Source organism: Epinephelus lanceolatus, chromosome 6 (assembly GCF_041903045.1).
Source record: "Epinephelus lanceolatus isolate andai-2023 chromosome 6, ASM4190304v1, whole genome shotgun sequence".
Classification (NCBI taxonomy): domain Eukaryota; kingdom Metazoa; phylum Chordata; class Actinopteri; order Perciformes; family Serranidae; genus Epinephelus; species Epinephelus lanceolatus.
The window spans coordinates 4424853-4438124 of NC_135739.1; positions in this window are offsets into that span (position 1 = coordinate 4424853).

Below are 13272 nucleotides of genomic sequence, written 5' to 3' on the forward strand. Positions count from 1 at the left end.
GTCAGGATGAGCTCATGTGTTGCTCTGTAGTCTTTTCTTCTTATCTCAGCACACACACACACACACACACACACACACACAGCTCAGGGGCTTAAACAATTGTCTTGGACTCTAATTTCTCGACAGTGACCTCACAGTGGAGGTGTCAGGGTTAACACTGTGAGTGATGTGGAGGGCTTCGTTGGTGATATAGTTTGTCAAAGTGGGCTAATCGCATTGAAACACTGCCTAATGTAAACACACCTGTGTCCTGTAATGATGCCAGGCCCACTCCTCCTCACCCTCAACATTCCTCCCTCCTCATCTGTTTCTCCACATCCCTTTTTTCCATTCCTAACATCCCTTCTTTCCCCCTCTCCTGTGATTTACTCCAGTTTTGGTCCAGTGAACCTCTCAGTTTCCTCCATCTTTCCGCTCGTGTTGCCCATTCTCAAAAGTGCCATGTACTTAGAATAGCCACACACACACACACACACACACACCTGTTTTATAGATTTTTATGGAGGGCACTTGGTCTAAGAAAAGGGGAGGATTGCTTTCAGATGCAGAGGTGAGAGTGTGACTCGTGAAAGATATATCTGTTTTAAGTAGGATTTTTTTCATTTGGAGTGTGTGTGTGTGTGTGTGTGTGTGTGTGTGTGTGTGTGTAACCCCTGCTGTCATGCACAGCTCACATCTGCTGTTCATTTACTTTACGCTCATCTCCCATGTATCCATCCATCCAGTGGGTACATACACACACACACACACACACACACGCACAAACATAAATACACACTGCTGTTCCTCCACAGTGGTCTTGGTAACATAATCTTGTCATGTAATAATGCCTGCAGGCGACTGATAAATGTAAAATGAAGAGAACCTATAAACATGAGATAAGACCCTCGACCACGGGGAGGCCTGAGGTCAGGATGAGGGCTGACTGGAAACCCCTCAATGAGGTCGGCATAATTTGGACCGGACACTGGATCCAGCTGGAGGTCAAAGGTTACTGGGTCAGTGTGGCGGGATGGTCATGTGTTTGTTTTCCTGTCTGAAGTGTTTTGTTTGTCCCATTCACACAGTACTGGTCAAGTTACTTGAAAATGTGATCAATCACTTGTTACTTATTACTCATGGAAAACGTCATATTACTCATTACAAAAAAGTGGATGTGATTACATCCCAAAACACACTGGGTCAAGTCACCCAGTTTCAGAGACTATATTCTAATGCAGAGGGAACAATGACCCAGATATGACCTTGTTGAGCCCATACACAGGTCGCTGGTTTGTTTTAAAACTGGGTCAAAAATAACAAATTTTTGGGTATCAGTGGTGACACAGTGGTTTTAATTTTCATGAGTATTGGGTGAACTTTACCCAGTTATGGGTTGGTGCCAGACTGACCCAGTACTGAGTACCACGAATGACCCAGATTGGATTATAATTGTCTCAGTATTATTGTTGAATTACTCAGCCCAGCTCTAAAGACTCCATACCCACACATGAAGAGATAAAAATAGAGAGTCTGTTTTTATGTGGCACATTTGATTGACTTAAAGGTCAAGTGCGAGGATTTAGCAGGATTTAGTTTTTCTGTAGAACAACATGGCTGACTCTGTGGAAGAGGACCCTCTCTGTATGTAGACATAAACACCTTATTGTAAAGAAACAAAAACACAACAATTCTTATTTTCTGGTGATTACAAACTAAACATAGTTTGAATTATTAGGTGAGTACAGGACCCAAGAGCAGAACCGATTAAGGCAGGACAGTTAGTAATAGACTCGAATGCACCGCTCTGATAAATACAAAGTGAACAAACTGGTGAAATAACTGGGAGAGTCAGTGTCCAGGTTTGGAGCCTTCTGAGAAGCAGGTTCAGGCCAGGACTCTTGGCATGGGATGCCAAAGCCAAAAACAGGCGAGTAGCTGGTGATCAGTTCAGTTCAATATTGTGCAATGGGACCATAAGGGAGTAGGCAGAAGGTAATGTCAGATGAGCAGGGAATCCACAACCAGGCGTACACACAGGAGAAGCCAACACACCTGTGCAGATAAACAGGCAGATAAACAGGTAAACCCATTATCGAGAGCTGAGAGATGGTCTCTCCAAACAGCCTCAGGGAACAGGTGAACGGAAACCAGGAAGGCAGAAGCAGAGCTCTTGGTCGAGGACAGAAGGCTGAGTGGTATACCAGGGAGCAGGCGAAGCAGGAGAGTCGGGGGCAGGCGAGGTTAGCAACGAGGAAGCAGACAGGGAATAAACCCTGGAAAGTCTTGCATAAGAATGATGAAAAACAATCTGGCGATAAGGGTCTGTGAAGCTGGAGTCTTTATAGTGTCAGGAGGCAATGATCCACAGGTGAATTTATCAAGCAGAAACAAGCGATTTTTGAGAAGGGCAAATCTCACAGAATCCTGTAAGAAAGATTTCAGATGTCCATCCATTTTCAACTGCTTATCTGAGGCCAGGTTGCAGGAGCAGCAGGCCCAGCAAAGTGTTCCAGACATCCCTCTCCCCAGTAACACTTTCCAGCTCCTCCTGGGGGATCCTGAAGCGTTCCCAAGCCAGAAGAGATACGCAATGGAGCACCTCTAACAGGAGGCACCCAGGAGGATCCGGATCAGATACCCGAACCACCTCAACTGACCTCTTTTGACGCGAAGGAGCAGCGGCTTTACTCCAAGCTCCCTCCTAATGCCTGAGCTCCCTACCCTATTTCTAAGGGTGATCCCAGACACCCTTTGGAGGAAACTCATTTCGGCTGCTTGTATCTATGATCTCATTCTTTCGGTCGTTACCCAGAGCTCATGACCATAGGTGAGGGTTGGGACGTAGATGGACCAGTAAATCGAAAGCTTTGCCCTCTGGCTCAGCTCTCTTCACCACAACGGTCCGGCACAGTGCCTGCATCACTGCAGACGCATTACAATCAGATAAAAATACAAAAACATTCTTGCATTAGGCCCACTTTTAGTTTAACAAACAGTCAAGCTGTGGTTTGGAGCTGTTCCTTAACAGTTAGTTTAGCCCTTGTGACTGCATGTAATAACACTCCAGAGGAACCATCGCCTTTATAGAACAACTATTCAACAGTCTCACAAACAGTTCTGATAAAATTCACTGGTGCTTTAACATGTCCCGGACCAGTCGACACACACACACTGATATCCTAATAATTTTAATGAGACCACTGCATTGACTCAACTGGGGTGCCAACACAGAGAGCAAAGGGAAAAAAGTTGTACCTGGCTCGATATGTGGCCTTCCTGGTAGATTGAATTTCTACTGTTCACCTTGTGATCGTAGTCACAAAAATTGAAATGATCATCACTGATAAATTTGCAGAGTTGCAAAATGCTGTCTCATAGTATTATAAACTTCTGACCATATTTTACCAGTACCTGACACAACACGCCAGCCCCTTGCACTGTTTCAAAGCAGGGCTGTTTGGTCTGAACACACTGGTATATGTGACATGTGATGCACATGTGATGCACATGTAAGTGAATCCAGACCCTCCCACATCAGCACCGCGTCTCTGGTTACACGTCTGGAAGTAGTTTGTCCACATCTGACAGCATCATTAACAAACAGGACTTGTTTTTCACCTGTGTGTATTGTGCAAGTGTACGCAGCCCCGAGTGATTCTATACAAACAGATTTATCATTAGCTTTACAATACCTCTCTGCCCTAATGACACCTGTCTGAACGAGCCAAGTCAATGATGGAGCGCTGCGGTGCTGTCATTAGTTCTAACATAAGAACTGATGAATTGAAGAGACCTGGGGACTGATCCCTCAGCCCTGCTGAGGAGAGTTAAGTTACGTTTGCAATAATACACAGACAGAAAAAGTCACACACGTGTGCGCCTGGAGAGGGAGTAGGAAGAAAACAATGGCAGTTACGTAACTTAAAAAACACAGAAATGTGAAATGGTGCTTTCTTTATGAGGTCACACTGACGAGAACTAATCCACTCAGCCTGATCTGCGTAAACTGAAACATCCCTCAGCAACTGGAGGATGGAAAAGGCCCAACCAGACTTTTTAACAAAGACACAGAGCAGGTCGGGCTCCTGCAGCAACAATGTGTTTTAATCAATCAAGAAAACTTTGAACAAATAAAACGTAACAAACCAAAAGACGACGTGCTCCAGCAGTCTGTGATAATGTTTGGTAATCCACGTGGGTGTGTGCATTGAAGTGTGATTACAGTTGCCTATTCGTGTTGTAATGTGAGTGCCAACTGGAGACTTTGGTGCCCACACCAGCAGAGAAAAACTCACAGCCAACAGTTTAGTCACCAGGGAGGGGATGAGTGGTGCATACTGTACTGTAATATTTCCAAGAACCAGCTTACCACCTCCGTTACTGAGAGATCTCTTATCAGCTGATGATAGGAAAGTAATAAATACTCTCCGAGGCGCAGCCAAATGAGTTGTGTCAATCAAAAGAGCGGCCTAACCTGAAGCCTAGAATCACTGCTGTGAGATCCGTTGTGCGTGTTTCTGTTAAGTATCATACATCCACGCTCTGCGCCTGCCTCATGTATGACCTATGATAATGATCCATCTATGTCTCACCTCCGACCCTACAAAACTGAACCAGGTGTGTGCGGAGTGAGTGCAGAAGGGGGAGGCATGAATGTGTTTGTGTGCATGGAGGACCCCTGCCTATGCTGAGTGACAGGTTTGAACTGTTTCTGGTACCATGGGGCTGACGGAGGGGAGTCTTTCTTCTAGTGTTCTCTTCTCTCCTCATTCTACACAGCAGGACTCGTGCCTGTCCATGTGTTCACCATCTGAGCCTTGCCCTGCTGACGTCACTGAAGATTACACTGACAGCCATTACTGAACAGTGAAGAGAAGACAATACTTCAGCAGCAGAGAGGAAATTACAGCAGCAGGGACAGTACGGCCTGTGTTTAGAGTCATGACTAGAAACAGTCCATCATCCAGTGGGTCCTGTCCTGGTGGCTGTGGAGCAGGGACAAACAGAAACAGGTGGTCTGCACAGGGTGATCAGAGCCAGGGGTCAGGTGCTGGTCTGACCCCCCGCAGACACACAGGACACCAGGTAAACAACCTGCTGACAGGAAATCCTCTCTGTCAAACATCAGCAAGAGAGCGACGTCAGACTCCTGACCCCAGAGTCACCAGCTACACACACACATACACACACACACACATCGCTATTTCTTTTTATGTTTTGGCCATTTATAAAGCATGTCTCATGCAACTTTTTTGTTTTTTGACTTTCTTGTTGTGTTGTTGAGCCTTGCAGTTGATTTTATTTTGATTTATCCGGGTGAGCCACTTCAATACAGTGATTTTTGCTTCAACTCCAGGATAATGTGGTGTTCACAACATTGAGAAATGACAAAACACAACTACAGCCATGCTAGCAGCTCTGTGAAGTTACTCCAGGGATGACGTTTTTCTGTAGTTTGACGCAGACGTTAGCATCGCCCTGGTTCCCTCGTCAAAAAGCCTATGGATTTTGGATTATTGCAGAAAATAAGCTCTGTGGCAAACAGAAGTCTATGAAACTTACATGTTCCATTTTGCAAGACTATCTTTACAAATGAACACCACTTTTATGATTTCTGAAGTCCAAATGCAATCGCTGGAGGTAAAAAGCTAATGTTAGGCTGTAAAGGAACTACACCCAGGTTACATGACTTAACGTCACCACCACGGCACGGCTGTAAAGCTGTGTTTGGTGTGATGACGTCCTGTAGTTGCATTTAGCCACTTGTTAGCACCTGCCTTTCTTAAGACACATAAAAGCTTCAAAATTCAAAAGTGGGGTATTTACTGATGTATTTTATGCAGTAGAGCAAAATATGAAAATCTCTTAAGCTTGTGATAACCACAGACCTTATGGCGTGTTCCAGGCAACCCGTAACACGTGCTTTTACAACCTTCTACCAATGAAAGTGCACTGGAACGGCAGTCAAACCCGTAACCTACCACCTGTGAACTCGTACCAGATCAATGTACTCCCAGTTATGCTTTCTGACGTCACACAGACCTCTAAACCAATTACCTTACTCCTCTAAACAACAATGGCAGCTCCATGGATGCAGTGTTGATGCAGGTGATACACGGTGAGAAATCACTGCTAATGTTGACGCATTATTGGCAGCCGCTCTAACAGCTGGTTTCCAGTACAAGAATAAATCAATACAAAATACGTTTCCAAACACACAAACTTAAAATAAAAAGTATAATAGCATCTGTGACCTTATGCGCCGTTTCTACTCGTCTGTTTCGCTCAAATCAGCAAGGAACAGGCACCTTTGGTGACAGAAGTGATCATAAACAAACATAAACCCCGTACGGTCCGCCATGTTGCTTTGACAGTTTGGCGTGACTTGCCTGGAACGCTATGAAGTCGTGAGTCGTGACTTGAAGTGGTGACTTAGGGGCTCAGAAACTTGCCTGGAACGCAGAATTATTTCAGGCATCTAACCAAAATGATTGGGCCCATAGAGCAGGCGCAGTAGAGACTTCTGCTTGCCAAGCTGGCTACTTCCAGCTCAGTGGTCTGCTAACATGAATGGGAAAGAATTAAAAGATTAAATCATGTGGCTTTTCTAGACTTTCTGAATGTTACCGGATCAAATGGATCAAATCAAGTGGGGGTTGTTACACTAAAAAAAAATGTATTCACTCATTTACAGATGTCTCCCTCACAATCTAAGTCTATGCGAAAATTATTTGTGGGCCACAGGGCATCACGTGATGGATGTAATTCCACTGTTTGACCACCACCAAAATTGGCTTCAAAGCCCAGCGCACTTCCTAGATGCCTGAGTCATACGTATCCATAATGCTAATGTCAGCATGCTAACATGCTCACAATAACAATGCTAACATGCTGATGTTTAGTCCAGATTTTTTGCCAGTGGCGTTGCCTTATATCCTGCATCACAGTGTTATTTGTCTGATGCACGCTCTCGTCAGCTTGTATGTGGTTGTCTCGTCACTTTTTGGAAAAGCTAGCACAACTATAATTAAAGAAATTATTTATTGACCTCATCTTTGTCTTAACCCCAAGATTAAACCCACAGATGATCTAAAACCTAACTGTAACTTCAAATAGAGATGAGTTTTTATTGTTTTGTGATTGATTTACAAAGATACAAATAAGATATAAATTTTTGCTCCTTGCACTGCTGGCATGGCCACAGCAGCAACTAACGTTAGACTTCCCTGCAGATTTTTAAATTGGTAAACATAACTTTATACTGGAAGATATGTAAAACTAAATAGTGCTGGAATATATTGACATGTAGATGGACTACATTATGTTCAACTGTAAAATCCTCTCAGGTGAGGGGTCTGTATTCAGATATCAGGGTAGTGTCTTGATGCCCAGACTAAACGGGCTTACAAGGCAGACTCTCTATTTCCATGTACACATGAGCTTTAGAAATCAAACCAGTCTGTACTTTGCCATTCAATCCAGTGTCTTATTTTCATCAAATCAAAATAATTCAGGATTTGTGATCTGCAAAACAATGCCCACCTGGGTGAAATGCTAGGTTTGTAGGGAGTCCCATGGTTTGTGGGTGAAATGTTCACCAGTTAATCCTGGGTGACAGCTGCATTGTTTCTGATAAGTCACGTTTTTGCTAAATTTGTTCATTGTCTTGGAGAGCACAAATGAAACAAACCAGCAGAGAGCTCCAAACCTGGGTTCATACAACTAAAACCACCTGTCAGACTGGGTAGCAAGTGATTTGGTTGAGCTGAGCTCACAGAATGACTCAGATTCCAGAAGAATTTACACACAAATACCCAAAGATGACGCATAAACACTTTTACGTATTGAAACCAACACATTCCTGCAAATACGCCTCCTACTTCCGCACAGATTTCCGTATCATTTACAAGCAAACACTCCCCCCACAAACCCTGAGGCATCTCTCCTCACATCCACACTCACTGACCTGGAAATCTCCCTTCCAAGAAAGTCTCATAGCAGGGTTCACAATGCAGACAACACAGTTCCCAAACATTCCCCTAGCAGTTCCACTTAAATCAAAGTATGAGATAAGAGCGGCAGCTGCTCTGTTACAGTCAGAAGCTCCTATTAAAGTGCTACAGGAATAAATCCTGAAACCCAGAAATGAGTTAGCATTGTAGCGCTCCTGGTTACCTCTTTTTGAAGTCAGTTGTTTGTTTCTTTAAATGGGTTTTAGGTGAGATGCCTGAAATAAGGTTTGTGGTTGACAAAAGCTTAAAACAGTTCCATGTCTTATACTACAAAATAAAATACATGAGTCAATATACCACTCATGAATTTTGAAGCTTCTGTGTGTCTCAAAAAAGGTGGTTGCTATCAAGTGGCTAAATGAGACGAGTGTCATTAGCTGAACACAGCTTCACAGCATCGTTGTGGTAGGGATGTTGAAGTCATGCAAACATAGTGTAGTTCATTTATAGCCTTTAAAGCGGGATTTATACTTCTGCGTCAAATCAACCCTATGCTGTAGCCTGACGTGCACCTCCCCAGAAATGAAACTACACGTTGCGGCAACGCAGACCTCCTGTCTGTTTTTCTAAGCTGAAACCATTTCCCTCAGTGGAAACAAAGCTTTTATTTACTTTAATTTCACAGATAAGAAACAATAAATTGTGAAGCCAATAAAGCCACCACAAAAATAGCATTTTAAGGCTTGTGTGTGATTTATCCTGGCTTCATATGAGCAGAGGAAATCTCTGCTATTCGCTAGGCTAATTTGTACAATGTAAAATGCCATAGGCTTGCGCTAATAATGTTAGCATGTTTGTTTGGAAAACTTGTTTAGTATAAGACAGTTTTTTTGTCGGTGAACCTTGCGAGTTGTAATGAAGCTAATAACATTAATTTTGTTAAATGTTGCTGTTGTGCCCCTCCACAAGCCGCTAGGCTAATTTTTACAATGTAAAATGCCATAGGCTTATGCTAAAAACATTAGCATGTTGTATTTGTGGGGAAAATGTGTCCAGCAAAAGACAAATGTTTGTCTGTGAATGCTGCGAGTTACAGTGAAGCCGATTTGTGTACTTGTGTTCGAAATTGTTGCTATTATGCCATGTTTATTTATTTATTTTTTATAAACCTTTATTTAACCAGGAAGTCCAGGAAGTTTAAAGTGTGTTAAAGTGCAGAGTGACACAAACACATTACCGCACAAGTATAAAATGCTCATACTGGTGCAGGCTAGAGCCGATGCACAGGTAGCTTATAAATCCCACTTAACTTTAACTTTTTACTTCTGGCAATTGCATTTAAGCTTCAAAAATCATAAGTAGGGTTTGTTTGTGAAGACACCAGGGCAATGCTAACTTCCGGCTTGGCCTGCAAAAAGCACCATCCCTGCAGCACGATATATTGTTAGATTTCTCCAAGACACTGTTGTGTGTGGCACAACTGTGGACAGAGAGCTTTTTGCAGAAGGAGTCTAGTAGTTGCGCTCCCCCCTTTAAAAAAGCACGATGACTAACAGAACCTGGCAAACATTATAGAAGAGTGAGAAAAAGCCGTTAACGCATGTTTCTGTTGTTAAGTCATTAGTCAGTCTTTTGTTGGCCAAGAATGATCAAAGCCCAGGGGCCCTGTGTATTTATGAGTTGGGGGGTATGGTAGCCAGTTGTGAGCTTTATGTGTATGTGTGTTTATGTGCAAATATGTTGTGTGTCTTTTTGTGCACATCTGGGTTCAGGCCCAGTGTTATCACACTGCTGTGGATAGATGGACTCGACTCAATGTTCCCGCAGGATGCTGCTTTTTCCAAAGGTTTGTGTTAGTGCTGCAGCACTGATGTCCTCTGATCCACAGCCAGGCACACAAACAAGAGGGTGTGCGTGTGTGTGTGTGTGTGTGTGTGTGTGTGCGGGCTCCTGCTTTTGAAATATGTTTAGTTTGGACTGAGGTGTAGAATAGCAGTTTGCCAGGGAATAAAACAGTCCTAACTGGCTGGAAGAGGGCTAGTGGGGGTCTCAAGTAACTGATCTGCGTTCAGTGGGTGGTAGTAAATGGTTTCATCAAGGGGTCAGTTTGCTGGTCAGTGCGCCTCTGGGCTCCAACCGTGAGATTCAGTATTTTATCAAAATGCCAAGTGCAGCAAAGCCTCAACGACGTGTCAAATTGTCTTTCAAAAAGATCTTCAAACAACAAACCCCTTTATCTGTGCTCCAAACCTCCAAGGAGTCTCCACCTCACAAAGACTCCACACAGCTCTTCGCCCTCTAGCCCTTCTTTCACTTCCCTTCGTTTTCAGCTTCCTTCTCCTCTTCCTCTCCTACTGTCTCTGTCCCTCCTCCTTCCTCTCATCTCGTACTTCTGAGCATATGGAAATCTCATTCTGTATTCTGTGTGATAGTCGTTTGTGGGACTGTTGCTCCGTGTCGAGGTGGACATCCGTGTGAGTGTGGCGTCTGGTGCCTCCCTGGCTCCTGGCACTCTCTTTGACGGAGCTATTTCAGAGCTGTGATACCGGAAAACACGCACACATGCACAGATCTGTAAATAGAGCAGTGGGCTATGATGCCCTTTAAGAAGCTGAGAAAGGAAAGCTGCTCGGTGGGGATTGAGTTTCCGGATGGTATCTGAGACAGGACCTCCTGATGAGTGTATGGAAATGACTTGATGAAGAGTTAGAGCAAGGGACAGGAGAAGACAGAAGAGCACAAGAGGCGATGACAGAGGAGACAGAGTTTTAGAATGTCTTTATTAATAGTCCTTTTTCTGTGTGTTGCAAGTCTTCTTTTTGATCTCTTTCCTCCAAGGCAAACCCTGGTGAAAATACACCAACACCTGTAATGTTTGATGATGCTCACTGGTGAGAAGAGACGTTCCCCACCAACACAACATTCATCAGTTGTTCAAATATGCAAAACCTTCTACGTCCAAGTTTTTCTGACAAATGACCTCTGTCCATAGTGGGTTGTTTGGGTGTACAAAGTGTTGACTCAGAGACTGCAAGTCTCCTACTATCACTCAACACTGGTTTCTACTGACCCAGCCCATTATCCAGAGGTATTATGTCCATACTGGACGCTTCCCACGATCTAGGTTCAATGCCAACATTGAGTGCCCGCTCAGGAAGTAGTATGCTCTTTATGTTTCAAGGCGGAAAGTCAGGGTGTGGAGGTGGCCCCGGGGGATAAAGGGGCGAAGTTCTTCCCCTTCCAGTGGGCCGCCATGGGACCTCATTTCGGAAAAAATATGTATGGTATTTAATGGCAAGAGATGAATCATTTTATGTTCCCGTTTGAACTGTGCCATGAATTTCACATTTGATGTTTTTCAATTCAAAAGATTATTTTGCAAGTCAAGACAGTCGCAGTTTGTCGTAAAACTGTTGATGTTTAAGACTGCGAAAGAATGTAATTAGAACGACTACATGATGTGCAAGTGACCAGCTTTCTTTCACTTTGAGGCTACAGATGCCTGTGTTTCATAAAGCCAAGTTCAGACCAATTATTCGTGACGAGATGAACCCGTTATAGAACGTTGCAGAGGAAAGTTGCAGCGGTGTGAACTGACCGGGCTGAGCCGGTTGATGGTATTACCTGCAACTCAGCTGGTCAAATCACTTAGAACGTAAAGCTCATCACCTGTTTCAACCATCAATCAGCTTGTAATGTAGTCCGCTGGTCGAATCAAAATGACCGCAGATGGCATGTTTGCTTGCTGTAGAGGTGCTCAGTCCCCGCCGAGCCCGCTGTTTCCGTCCTCATGGTGTGCTGGTGCCCACTCACACACACACATTCTTATTGATTAATTAATTGGCGCTGGTTATTTATATTACTGTGACGTATTTATTGTGAATACAGTCCATCTGATGCTCATTTTATGTTTTCCACTGTTTCAACATCACTACTACACGTGCAACAGTAGCCAGTATCTCACTATCACTATCCTCATTCATATTTTAAGAAGCTACAAATTATATTCAGCCACAAAAAAAGCCTGAAAAGCTGGAAATCAGAATGGAAGTACAAGAAGTTGTTGCATATAGAGATGATAAACCGTCTCGTCTAGTTGCACTGGTGTGAACTGGCAGGTTTTTTAGAACGCTGCAAGTAGTTGTAGTAGTTGTCTGTTTAAGAATCTCTGGTCTTAACTGGGCATAATGGGAAATAATCAAACAAGTAACTGGTCTTGCTCATTATTTTTGCTCCATAAAACAGGAGTTGCTGGATAAAATACAGGATAAACACAGGTAAGATAGCATTACATTTTTGCATGGAACATAGCCAGGTTACATTGCTAGCTAGCTAGTTGATGTTGGTACACACACACACACACACACACACACAAAAATGGTCCCATGGGGATACCAGAAAGGGAGGAACTTCGTCTCTCTATTGGCATACAGAGACCAGAGTTTGTCTCCTGTCACAAACTAGCAATTTATGTTTGGGTGTTAGCCATTCTAGCAGCATGATGCTATGGATTAAATGTCAGTCTGTTGGGCGGTCTGCCACTTTGGTCCAGACTTAAATATCTCAACAGTAATCTTTTAATTGCCAAGCCCTAAACCGAACCATGTTTTATTTGCCATAACCATGGTATTTCCCCAACCAACCATGCTGGAGTTGTCAGACCCAGATATTGTAGAGAGTTTTTAAAACGTTTGGATGTTTGTAAAGAGAGAGTTGACTGTAACCAGGGATTTACAGAATGGTCCAATGCTGATGTTCTTATCTGGGGATAGGATCAGATGTCCGTTGTCAGGATCTTTTTCTAACCTCAACCATAGATTTAAGCCCCTTTTATGCAGCCTGATCAAGGCAGAGATGTTGCGCCATTGCTCAACCTTGCTGTTCTGTATAAGACGTACAAATGCATATTGGGGGAAATTTGTTGTTCCACTGTAAAGCCAGCAGTGGAGGTAGTGACAGAACAAAATGGATGTCTGCGTAAAAGCACACAAGATGCCATACTGTTGTGTTTCCTGTCATGTCTTTTTTGTTCCTAGAACAACGGCATGCTATCTAAGGGTGCTTTCACACCTGCCCTGTTTGGTTCAGTTCAATCAAACTCAAGTTTTTTGGCCCCTCAGTGCGGTTTGTTTGGGCAGGTGTGAACACAGCAATCACACTATTAATTTGCGCTTCCTCCTGTACTGCCTTAATATGCACATTCAGCACATCCAATGCATCAAAACATTGCTTTCTAGTTGGAGCCGCGCCTCGTTTTCAAACTGTATGGTTTGACTAAAATGAACAATGACAGCAATATAGTCCACGATGAGCAGCGCTAAAATCAACCTGCGTAGTT